General features: G+C 36.1%; 1 protein-coding gene and 1 pseudogene across 3 annotated transcripts in view; both read left to right on the top strand.

Annotated features, from left to right (window-relative positions):
- RFX7 (regulatory factor X7) overlaps positions 1-13,261 on the top strand; it is a 132,771-nt gene that overhangs the window by 35,218 nt on the left and 84,292 nt on the right. The window lies entirely within an intron of this gene.
- On the top strand, positions 10,283-11,228 carry LOC144302874 (spliceosome-associated protein CWC15 homolog; annotated as a pseudogene).

The raw sequence follows: 13,261 nt of genomic DNA, 5'->3' as shown, positions 1-13,261 counted from the left end.
TAAAAAACAAAAAACTAATACTATTGAGTATTGATTTCATCTTGTGTTTTCTCTCCTTTGATCCTGTAGGGGGAGCATGTAATCCAGATTCGGAATTTAGAGAAATCACAATATTTTTTTGGAGTGTTCTTTCTTTTGCCTGTGATACCTTCCATAAGTCATTGTAAAATCCCCTCCTTAGGGGAGATAACTCTCTTTTTGCTTTTATTGTCTTACTTGGCACCCTTATATGTATTTTATATCCCTTTTGGTTCTTGACAATGTTGTTATTTTAGATGTTTATATGTATGTTAATTATTCTGGTTGCTTGGTTACTTCTTTAAACTTTGTGAACAGCAAATGTCTAGTTTTAACTGCAACAGCTTTAGAATCAATTAGAATGAGTTTTGACCCTCACTTCCATTTGATTTCATAAATTTTCTTTTTTTGGTCTGTAGGAGAATAAGACCAAAATGAGATTTTTGGGTAGGATTTAAATTAAATTAACCTTCTATTTCATGGCCATTATTCCTTGAATGTAGGAATTCGGGGGTGAGTATAATAGCCCTATAAATAGAATAATGCAGATCATTGCCTTTTTTTTTTTACTTGACCAAATCAAAAAGGTTTTCCCGATAAGTTAGTAGACCTTCAAAGCCAGCTTAGGCCTTACCAATACACTGTCTATCCTTGATTCTCCTTGAGCTTGTGGGAATAGTCTTAGTCTTATCTGTGGTTCTATTCTAGATAATCATTTTCCAGTTTGGGATGCTAGTTAAGATTCACAAAAGTAAAGTTTCTTCACCAAATTAGTGAAGTACAGTACAGTTGTGTACTGTAGCCTTCTTTTTAAACCCCTCTCAAATGGACACAGTACTCATGGGCATATTAAGATCCTTGAACAGTCAGGTATTATAGGGATGGAGGAACCTAGAATATGTTTAATATTGTTTAATTCAGCAATTCCTAGATTGAGTGGAATATTGGACACTTTTTTTCATGGGGCACCTATTCATATTGGGAGGAACAGTTGTCACAAAATAGAACTCTAGAATATTGGTAATATGTCACTGGTGTATGCTGATCTTGCAGTTCTCTGTTCCAGATGGTTAGAAGGCTGGCTTCTAACATTTTTGTACTCCTTTTATACTTGATACTTGTCTTCTGCCTATGTTATATTACTGACCATGACTCATAAATGCTTTATCATCTATGGCTGTGATTCTTGGATTTAAGTGAAGGGCAATAGGATATAAAATTAGTCATGTCTTTTTTTTGGAGGACGGGTATTAGTATATTGATTACTGCTCCAGTAAAATCTAGAAAGGAATTATTTTGCATGTATCATGATTGAAGGCAGTCTAAGAAATTTGCATTTTTATACATACTTTTAAGGGAGAAAATCCTATAATTAAAGAGTAACAATCTGTTTTGTCTCTCCATGTTCACCTCTGAAGGAGTTGTCAAACTTTTCTTAGATTCTTTTAAAGATAGCCCGTGAGACATACTGTGTGATAGACCTACACTGACCAATACAGTAGACACTAGCCACATGTGGCTTTTGAGCACTTGAAATATGGCTAAATCATATTGAGATGTGTTAAGTATTAGGTATATACTGGATTCCAAAGATTTAATGTGAAAAAATGATCTAAATATTGTAGTAATTATTATATTGATTACATATTAAAGTGGTAATATTTTAATGTATCAATTATTAATAACATTTTATTAAATTTATTTTCATTTTTTTTTACTACTTAATGTGACTCCTGGATAATTTAAGACTACTTATGTGGCCTGTATTATATTTCTGTTGGGCATTTTCCCCATAAGCCTATAGATCTCAGAGACTGAAACTCATTATTTAAGTTTTTATAAAGCTTTTTGGACCAGTGCAGAATTCTGTATTTTTGTTTTGTTTTGTTTTGTTTTGGAAGCTTTTAGCCTAAGATCTCATGATCCTTCATCTCATGTATCTTTGAAGTATCCTAAGAGATGACTTCTAGACCTACTATATAGAATTGTGCTTTAGGCACAGAGAGAAAGGTGAAAAATCAAGATCTTTCCAAATTTATTAATAATTTATCTTACCTATTTCCAATGATAACTATTCTACCTTTGAAATGTGTCTGTCTTGGTATCATCCTCTCTAAACCATCATTTGAACATTGAGTATTCTTTGATCTCCTTAGGTAGCCTTCTACTTTATAAATTGAAGCAATATTTTAATTTAATTTTATTTTTTTAAAGATTTTATTTATTCATGAGAGACACACAGAGAGAGAGAGAGAGGCAGGGACATAGGCAGAGGGAGAAGCAGGCTCCGTGCAGGGAGCCCGATGTGGGACTCGATTCCGGGTCTCCAGGATCACACCCTGGGCTGAAGGTGGCACTAAACCACTGAGCCACCCAGGCTGCCCCTGAAGCACCATTTTTAGATCAGGTGATCTCCAGTTTGGTTCTTTCAGTGCTTTGGGGGAGATAATTTTAGTAACAACTATCAAAATAATTTTCATGTTTTTTGTCTTTTCATGATGACAAAAAGTCCTATGATTCTTGGAGCTAAGTGGAAGACAAGGACATTGAACATGGTGGCTACATTTTTTGGAACAGATATTGGAGGAATACTGAACCCTTTACCACCCTAATAAAATCTAGAAAAGAGTAGTAAGTTGTGTCTCAAGAGTGAGGCCAGTATATGCAAGAGTCATTTCAACTACAATTTCAGGAAATACTCTTGTAGCAGTTTATATGAGACATTAATTTCTGATCTGTGTTGAGCATCGTTGCCTGAGTCTGCAGGCTTAAAGGAAATCTCGTTTTAACTTTGGTCCTCTATAGCAATTCCCACTTTGGTTTCCTTGTTTTAGGATCTCAGTTAAAAATCTAATAAGCGGGATGCCTGGGTGGCTCAGTGGTTGAATGTCTGCCTTTGGCTTGGGGTGTGATCCCAGTCCAGGGATCAAGTACCACATCAGGCTCCCTGCAAAAACCCTTGCTTCTCCCTCTCTCTGTCTCTCTGCCTCTCTCTGTGTCTCTCATAAATAAATTTTTTTAAAAAGAATCAATAAGCATGTGCTATTAATAGGTTGGCTTAATGCTTTTCAGTTTTAAAAGACTTACACATAGTGGGGCCTGGGTAGCTCAGTCCATTAAACATCCTTGATGGTGGCTCAGGTCGTGACCTCAGGGTCCTAGGATTGAGCCCTGCATTTGGCTCTGCTGGACGTGGTGCCTGCTTAAGATTCTCCCTCTCCTTATACATACCCCTCACTTTCTAGGGTGCACTCTCTCTCTCTCAAAGAAATAAACAAACTAACACACGTGTCACCAATTGGTGACATCTAAGGTACATCCAGAGAAAATGGCACTTAATTTTATCCCCATGTGTTCTTTATTTTAATGATGGGACTTATTTCTGACCTTGCTTTCTCAAAATGTAACATAAGAAGATACTAAGTTGCATAGCTGTCACTCTATTTGAAGCTAAGCTTCAAAGAAGAGTAATCCTCACTGGGCTATCCACATGATTCTGTCCTGACTCCTGTTTTAGTTGGTTTTTTAAAGTTTTATATGTTTATTATACAAATTTGAACAAGAATAAAAAGTATAAAAAACTTTTTGAAAATTTGAAAAGAAAGTAAAACCTTTTTAAAATTTCATCTTCCAAAGAAAACAGAGTTGTCCTTATACATGGGTCTCAATTGCCTCATATCTCATTTCATTATTTTCATGGGCATTGTTATGTGGTCTGTAGACCAGGTAAATTTGCCTGTATTTGGAACCAGAGGCTGCGTCTGCAGATCAGCACTAGAGGGCATTGAAGCCCAGCAAAAAGTATATGACTTGGAAGCTAGCCAAAGCCTTCATCCAGCTCACTTACTGGCCAATACTTCATGTTTTTTGGAGAAGGAAGTTCCAAAATGATGAGACTGGAACACAATTGTTCTTCTTAATTAAAGTCCTACTGTAGAATAGAGGTGTGATTATCTAGTATAATAGGAGCATTTTTACTGGATATTGTGGTCAAATAAAAATCAATGTGTGACCTTGCACAAGTCATTGAAGCTTTTGAGTCTCTATTTTCTTACTGTAAATTGAAAGGGTTAGACTGGATTTACTTTCATTTAACAGTAAGAGTCTGTTACTTGTGTGTTACTGCAGTATGACTTTTATGTAGATCATCTTGTTTAATCTTCACAAAAAACTTTAGAGGAGGGGTCCTATACTTCAAGAAAAGCTCATCTAAGTAAAGGGTATATAGCTAGTAGTGGCAGAATTGGAATTCTTTCTTTTCATAAACCATGTTTTTTTTCCTGCTATCTGTACCATGGTATTCTTACTGGATAAATTTATTTGAACTGCTCCTTTTACCTTTTAAAAAGTGATTACATGAACAAATGATTTCCTGTCATTTGACTACTTTGAACTTTTATTATAAATTAGAAAATATGCACATTGAAAAATATGGGCAAGTACATAGATTGAGGCTAAAGAGAATCACACAATTTGTTTAGTACTCTGCCCCCCCAAAATACAGACTTTTCAGTCTTTTAGAGCAAATTTTACTAGTAAAATTCAGGATTTGGGGTAACCAGCAATCATATAATAAAAGATGTTTATATGTGGAGAATAGCTAAACCAAGGAAAATAATTTTACTAAAATAAGTCATAATCTAAACTTTCAAATACTTGTAACATACTCCATATCATTGAATGGCTCTTTAGTAAACATTGTAAAGTAACTTGGTAGTCACTGGATAAAGTGGGTGAATCTGTGATTCTTAGTTTTCTATGTTGTCTTACAGAATATAAGTTCTTCATAGTTTTAATCAACATTAGAGGATTTTTATGTCCTAAACGAGTCTCCGTGATAGGATCAGAATGGTTGATGATGTGCTTTTCTTTCTTTCTTTTTTTTTTTTTTAAGATTTTATTTATTCATGAGAGAGACACACACAGAGAGGCAGAGACATAAGAGAGAAAGAAGCAGGCTCCATGTAGAGAGCCTGATGTGGGACTCAGTTCCGGGTCTACAGGATCACGCCCTAGGCTGAAGGCAGACGCTCAACTGCTGAGCCATCCAGGTGTCCCAATGATGTGCTTTTCTTTTGGAAAGGATATGCTAAGCATTCCCCTTTTTAAAGCTTGTTATTTTGAAAAATTTCAGTTGTATACAGAGAGAAAATATAGTGAACTCTCATGTCCCTATTTAGCTTCAACAACTAGTCTCATAGCTAAATGTATATATGTGTGTATTTATATATAAAATCTCCTTTGATTATTTTGTAGTAAATCTGGACATCATGTCATCTACAAATAAATAGGACTGTGATTAATCCACCAAGAAAAGAATCATTCCTTAATATCTGCAAGCATACAGTTCTTCCTTATTTTCATGTCTCATTTTTTTTCCTTTGTAATTTGAACTGGTATCCCTATATTGCTGTTGATTATCTCTCAATCTGTAGGTCTTCTTTTGAAATTTTTCTTGTAGCTTTTTTTCTATTGAAGAAACTGTATCAATTCGTCCTCTGGGGTTTCCTACAGTCTGAATTTTGCTGATTTCATTCCCCTGCTGCTTTTTTTAAAGCATATTTCTCATCTCTACTATGTGTTGATAGTTAGATGTAAATATGGTTCAGTACGTAGACATGGTTTAATATTTTGGCAAGAATACTTCATAGGTGGTTTTGTGTACCTTCATCAAGTGGCTAAGCCCCCTTTTATTCTTAAGGAATATACTTCCTTAGCTATACTGACTTAGATATCACAATCTTGCTCTAGGGAACTGTTTCTCTGTAGAGGGCCACCAAAGCAGAAGTCATTGTAGGTCCCATTCTACTTTCCCTTTATTTCTCTTGTGCCTTTAAATTTAGGGATTATTGGGAAGAGACTGTCTACCCACCTGCTGTATGTTCCTGGATTAAGTCATTAAGGATACAGAAGCCAAATGACTATTCTGAGTAATAGTAAATGCAGCATGTCTTTAAACAGCTTTTTTGATCTCTCTGGGTTTTCTTGTGTGCATATAGCTACTTTTCCTGCAGGAAAAGTTTAGCTAGAGTTGCTATATCAAATGTGTGGACTGTCTTTGCCTGTTATATCTAGGCTTTCATTAAATTCTGCAAAGACTTGGGGAATCCCTGGGTGGCTCAGTGGTTTGGCGCCTGCCTTTGGCCCGAGACGCGGTCCTGGAGTCCCAGGATCAAGTTCCACGTCGGGCTCCTGGCATGGAGCCTGCTTCTCCCTCCTCCTGTGTCTCTGCTTCTCTCTCTCTCTCTCTCTCTGTCTATCCTTAATCTTTAAAAAAAAAATTCTGCAAAGACTTAACATAATAATCAAATGATAGTTATAAAGCGTCACACTTTCCTGGATTTTTTTTTAAGATTGATTGATTGATTGATTGATTGATTTATGATAGAGAGAGAGAGAGAGAAGCGCAGAGACACAGGAGTGGGGAGAAGCAGGCTCCATGCCAGGAACCTGACGTGGAACTCGATGGCGGGTCTCCAGGATCGCGCCCTGGGCCAAGCTCCATGCCAGGAACCTGACATGGGACTCGATGGCGGGTCTCCCGGATCGCACCCTGGGCCAAAGGCAGGCACTAAACCGCCGAGCCACCTAGGGATCCCACTTTTCTGGATTTTGAACAAATTCAGCACCAGCAAGGCCCATATTCTCATCCTGGAAGAGAGAAAGAAGAGTGGTTACCCAGTTACATGACCAGTGTCTTTGCCTCCAGTATTTCTGGAAAGCCCATTTTCCTGCAGCCCATCCCGAGTCCATTTTTAATACTCTTTGACCTATATAGTTCTGATACTTAAGTTTGCACCAAGGACCATGATTTGAATACTTTTTCTTGTACTCTATCCCTGCCTTGCCTCTGTTTCTCTCCCTTTTCCTCCCTTTACCCCTCGTTTTATTGAGCACTCATTGCCTAATGTGTACCAGGAAAAGTTTTAGACTTAGGAAACACATAAATAAGACAGCAGCTTTGTCTACAAGGTAAAGGATGGACCACTGGACCTTTAGTTATCTATATGAAAAAAAAATATATCACACACAGAATCCAGGGAAACTCAGGTCACCAATATGAAAAGCAAACATTTATAAGACAATAAATCTCTCCCTCTTTTTTAAGTAGGCTCCACTCCAGGCATGGAGTCCAACACTGGACTTGAACTCAAAACCCTGAGATCAAGACCTGAGCTTAAAAAAAAAAAAAAAAAGAGCTGAGATCAAGAGTCAGACCTTTAACCAGCTGAGCCACCCAGGCACCCTGGAAATGAGTCTCTTTGTGGTCTCATGATAATATTTGAATATTAGTTAATATTAATTATTAATATCAATTAATTATCAATGAATATTAATAATGTTTAAAACAAGACACCAAAAGCGCTTTTCATGAAGGAAAATACTGATAAATTTGACTACATTAAGATAAAAGTGTTTTATAAAAGAACAGCATAAAAAGAAAAACAAGCTGCAGATGAGAAAATATTTGAAGTTCAAATAATTGGCAAAGGATTAGCATTAAGGTATAAAGAGGACTCATTATAAGAATAATAATAGGGCAGCCCTGGTGGCGCAGCGGTTTAGCGCCGCCTGCAGCCTGGGGTGTGATCCTGGGGACCCTGGATCGAGTTCCACATCGGGCTCCCTGCATGGAGCCTGCTTCTCCCTCTGCCTGTTCCTCTGCCCCTCTCTCTCTCTGTGTCTCTATGAATAAATAAATAAAACCTTTAAAAAAAAAAAGAATAATAATAGCAAACAAAGTAGAAAAATGGATAAAGGATATGAGTACGCAGGGCACATAAGAAAGCTTAGTGGTTGATTAAAAAAAGAAAGCTTAGTGGTCAATAAACGTGTAAGGATGTTAAACCTCACTAATAGAGTAATGCATATTAAAACAATAAAATAGTTTCACTCACATAACTTTGGCAAAAGTCTGTCATTACCAGATTTTAGAGAGGGTAAGGAAATTATTCTCATACACAGATAATAGAGTATAGCAGTATAGCAATAGAAATAAATAGCAGTTTAGCAATAATTAGAAAGTTGAGGATTAACAATTCCCCTGCTAGATTTGTGTATGTGTCTGAGAAAAAGTGTTGCAGTGTGCATAGTATGATCTATGTGCCAAATGTTTGTTGCAATATCGTGTGTTACAGTATAGAGCTAGAAACACCATAGGTGTCTTCAATAGAAGAATGTATAAATAAAAAGTAGTTTGTTCAGGCAATGAGATACTATGTGTATTAGTTTTCCAGGACTGCTATAACAAATACCACAGAGTAGGTGGCTTAATACAGCAGGAATTTATTTTCTCAGAGTTCTGGAGCCCAGAAGTCTAAGATCAGGGTGTTAGCAGGGTTGATTCCTTCTGAGGGGTATGAGGAAAGGATCTTCCAGGTTGCTTTCCTTGGCTTGCAGATGGCTTTTTCCTTATGTCTCTTCACATCATCTTCCCCCCCATGTGTGTCTCTATCTGCATTTCTCCATTTCATTAGCACCGCTGTGGTATTGGATTAGAGTTCACAGCATGAGTGATTGATTTACTTTAACTTTATTGCCTCTGTAGAGACCCTGTCCCCAAATAAGTTCATATTGTGAGGTACTGAAGATTGATACATAATTCAACCCATAACACTATGTAACAGTTATGAGGATAAACTAGAATGAATCAGAATAGATACACTTTTTCTAAAGCCTGTTAATAAGTAAAAGAGTGGAAAATGCTAGAATAATACATCCATTATAACGCCATGTTTATAGTAAACAAAACTGCTTCATATTGTGCAATGACATACATTAGTTCTCCCATGTATCCAACAGGAAATGTATTCCAGGACCCAAGTGGATACCTGAAACCATGGCTAGTTCCTATGTTTTTTCTTATACATAAATTAGGTATAGTAAGAGATTAACAACAAACCAATGAAATAGAACAGTTATAACAAAGTATTATAATAAAAGATGAATATATTCTCTCTAAATATCTTACTGTACTCATTCTTCTTATGGTGATGTGAGGGTGTAAAATGCTTACATGATGAGATGAAGTGCAGTGAATGACATAGCCATCATGACATAGAGGTAGGCTACTGTTGACCTTCTGATCATACATTATACATCAAAAGGAAGACCACCTGCTTCTGGACCATGATTGACTTTGGGTAACTGAAACCATGGAAAGTGAAACCACAGGTGGGGGTTATTATTATTATTATTACTATTATACTGAATTTGTAATAAATATATAAACATTCATAAGAACCGTAACCAACAAATATAGATAGTTGTCACCATCAAAAAGGAATGGTGAAATGAAATTGGAAAAGAGCCTAGAGGGGATTCCATTTTATCCATGAAATTTTCTTCCTTAAGGGGGAAAATGTTCAGCTTAGTTTAAAATCACTGGCAGGAACATGTGTGGTATATTATTCCTTATAACTTTACTTGCTTTACTTGGTAATCTCAAAGAATAATAGAAAGAATACTAACTCAATGAATGCAATAATGTCACTAAGAAGTTGACAGCTTAATTTTAATATCAATAATTAAATAGTGAACAAAAGTTAGGTAATAGAGTTAATTCTTCTAGTTGAAACTAGTTTTGGGACTCCTGAACCACTCATTTGGTTAGGTGTCTAACTCTTGATTTCTGCTCAGGACATGATCGCAGGGTCCTGGGATCCAGCCCCACATAAGGATCAGTGGAGAGTCTACTTCCGGATTCTTTCCCCCTCCCTTGCTTGCTTGCTCTCTCTTTCTCTCTCTCTCTCTCTAAAATATATCTTTTAAAAAAATTAGTTTTAATTTTCTGAACAACAAAATGATTTTTTTGATAAAATTAGCAAATGTTTATATCTTGTGTTTTTCAGAACAAAAAGCTCACTTTTCATACCTAACAAAGTTTGAACTTTTGAAATAACTCATTTGTAGAGCATTGTATTGCATATGTTAGGGAACTTCTTATATGTGAGTCAACAAAACATTGCATATGAGTGACTTTGTTCTCTACATTCCAGAGTAGTAGCTCTCAACTAGGGACATATGGTAATATGTGGAGCAGTTTTGGTTGTCAGAATGTCTGCTGACATTTAGTGGGCAGCATCCAGTAATACCAAACATTCTATAAAGCATAGGACAAATTATACCGTAAAGGAAGATGCCAGTAAAAACCAGTGTCCCATGGAGAGGCATTGATCTACAAGCTAATTTACTTAAAACCAGATCCCTAAAGGTTCATAAGATCAGGCAAGAAACTTTTGAACAATGACTATTTTTTAAAGCATTTTGGGGAAGAGTCATACTGGTGTCTATATGATTTCCAAAGGCTGTTTCATCACCTCAGCCAGTCAGAAAAGATGACAACACCAGCTAGGCCAACTTTTGAATCTGTGAGAGATGGGAGAGGAAAAGGAGAAGATGATCTGAGCCACCTCTTAAAGCAGTATTCAAGTAGAGGTCTTATCACACAAAGATAAAATATAGAGAAACTATTCAGGAAGCAGAAGTTTGAAATCACAACTTAAGGACAGAGCTGGAAGGGAGAGAGAGAGCAATAGCAAGAGAAAAAGAGATTGTCTGACATGAGAACATACAATCTCTTCTTCAGTGTCAAAGAAGCCTTGGTTAGATGAGATTCCTGCTGCCAACCTTGATGCAGATAAGCCTCTTAACAGGTGAAGAAGATGGAGATTTTGAAGAGGAGAGTGATGATGATACTGCACCTCTTCTTGAAGAACTAGAGAAAATTTAAAAATTGCTAAAGAGCAGACCAGGAAGGAACAAGAGCAGAAAGCTGAAGGAGAAAGAGTAAGTGTAGAAAACATTGAGTGGAAACCTTCTCCTTAATCTCACAGGCCCATTCCAGCTTCAGGCCAATCTCAAAGTTAAAAGAAGGTGGGATGAAGGGGGCACTTGGGTGGCTCAATTGGTTAAGCCTCCAGCTCTTGATTTCAGGTCATGTCATGATTTTAGGGTCCTGAGATAGAGCCCTGTGTTTGGCTATGTGCTCAGCATAGAGTCTGCTTGAGATTCTCTCCTTCTCCCCCTTCCCTCTCTCACACACACTCACTCTCTCTAAAAAATAAATAAAATCTTTTAAAAAGGTGGGATGATTATGTTTTCAAAAACTGTGCAAATGGATAGAGAAGATCAGAAGAAACACAAGATTTGTAAATGATAGACTGTGATCTGAATTTCACAAAATGTTCATGGAGAAATATATTAAATAGTACAGTTTTACGTGCTTAATTAAAGACTAAAATGGGGATGCTTGGGAAGCTCAGTTGGTTGGGCCTCCCACTCTTGATCTCAGCTTGGGTCATGATCTCAGGGTCACAGGATTGAACCCTGTGTAGGGCTTTGAGCTTAGTGTGGAGCATGCAGGAGATTTTCTCTCTCCCTCTACCCCTTACCCCTACTCATGTTCTCTAAATAAATAAATAAACAAATAAATAAATAAATATTGTAAAATGTAAACGATTCAAAACAAAAAAGCGTTTTGGGGTATAAATACAAACTTAATTGTCACTTTCTTGATTAGTATCAAAATGAAATTTTTTTAGTTTTATGATCAGTTTGTTTTTAGGTAAAATTTATATAACCTAAAATCAACTACTTAAAGTACACAATTGAGTGACATTTAGTACATTTATAATATTATGTAACCATCACCTGTATCTAGTTCCAAAATATTTCATCACTCCAAAATGAAACTCCATATGCTTTAAGCAGTCCCAGTTTCCTGCCGCCTCAGCTCCTGGCAATCATCAGTCAGCTTTCTATCTCTATGGATGTAGCTACTTTGGATGTTTCATGTATGTGAAATTGCATAATTCATGACCTTTTAAAATGTCTACCTTCTCTAACAAAATTTTCAAGATTCATCCATGTATGGGTCATGCTTTTTTGTGGCTGAATGATACTCTATTATGTGGATGTACCTACTGCATTTTGTTTATTCACCCATTGATGGACCTTTGGATTGTTTCGACCTTTTGACTCATGAGAATAGTATATCTATGAATATTTATGTGCACATTTTTGTTTTAGTGCCTATTTTCATTTCTTTGGTATATACCTAGAGTAGAATTTCTGGGTCATGTGATAATTCTATGCTTTTTGAGGAAACACCAAATTGTTTTCTGCAGCAGGTACACTATCTTATATTCCTGTCAGTAGTGGACAATGATTCCAATTTCTGCACATCCTCATCAACAGATCCCAGTTACGTTTAAGAAGACATAGTAAGGGTATAAATAAATATTTCTGGGTGATGAGATTAATGGTAGTTTGCTTTAAAAAATTTTATCTTTCAACTTTTAGAGAATTAGCCACTACTGCTATGATTATTTTTAAAAATGTAAAATTTTGTTCTCATTTGAGGAAACTAAAAGTAAATGTTTCATATTCAGAATTATTTTATAGGAAGAGGAAGCAGTAGGTACATCCACATAATAGAGTTTGACTTGTCCTGGCAAGGCTATAATTTAAGAGCTTCTTACAGTTGATATATAACACTGTACTTCTCTTCAGATTTTCCAGGGTGAAGTCTAATATCTGGTATTCATAGATCATAATTCCTGCAACGTGAGAATTTTGAATCAACTATATAGGATTTGTGAGTCACGCTGAGTTCAGACTCGGAGACTAAATAAATGTACAAATAGTATTGAACTTTGGATGGAGGCCAAACCTGTTATTGGAGAGATGAGTGGGAATCTCTTAGAATGATATTATCTGTAATAAATAGTTTATAAACAACTTATGGAAACGGGAAACAGAGTTTCTGAAATGTTTGTAGCAAGAAGTCTTTAAATGTTCTTCCAGGCATACTGTTATTCACGATGTATTATATTCTATTATATTTGGCCCATGACTGCTAATTTATTTGTTGTATCATATTTAAGTCTGAAGAAAGGAAAATATTACATGATTATTTTGTGAAGCATTTCTGTGAGGTAAGTAGGCTTAGACTAAGGGTTTTTTCTTTTTTTTTTTTTTTTTTTTTAAACACGTACTTCCTAAAATTACTGTCTCCTTGGTATAACCCCACTAGGTAAGACAGTTTTTCCCAGCTTCACTCTGTAAATGGATATAGGGAACACAAAATATGCTTTCTCAAACTATATCTCTCTTCATTAAATTACTATGTGCTCTCCTTGCTGATATGTTTTCCTCTTTCCCTACTCCATAGGTCTGGAATTAAGGTTTTTACTTCTTAACATTGTGTTGATCTGACTTGACATTCAAAGCCTGAACTGAA

This window comes from Canis aureus, chromosome 32 (genome assembly GCF_053574225.1).
Source record: "Canis aureus isolate CA01 chromosome 32, VMU_Caureus_v.1.0, whole genome shotgun sequence".
Taxonomy (NCBI): Eukaryota; Metazoa; Chordata; class Mammalia; order Carnivora; family Canidae; genus Canis; species Canis aureus.
Note: the sequence above shows the minus strand (reverse complement) of the source record. Positions and strands in the feature narration are given on the sequence as shown.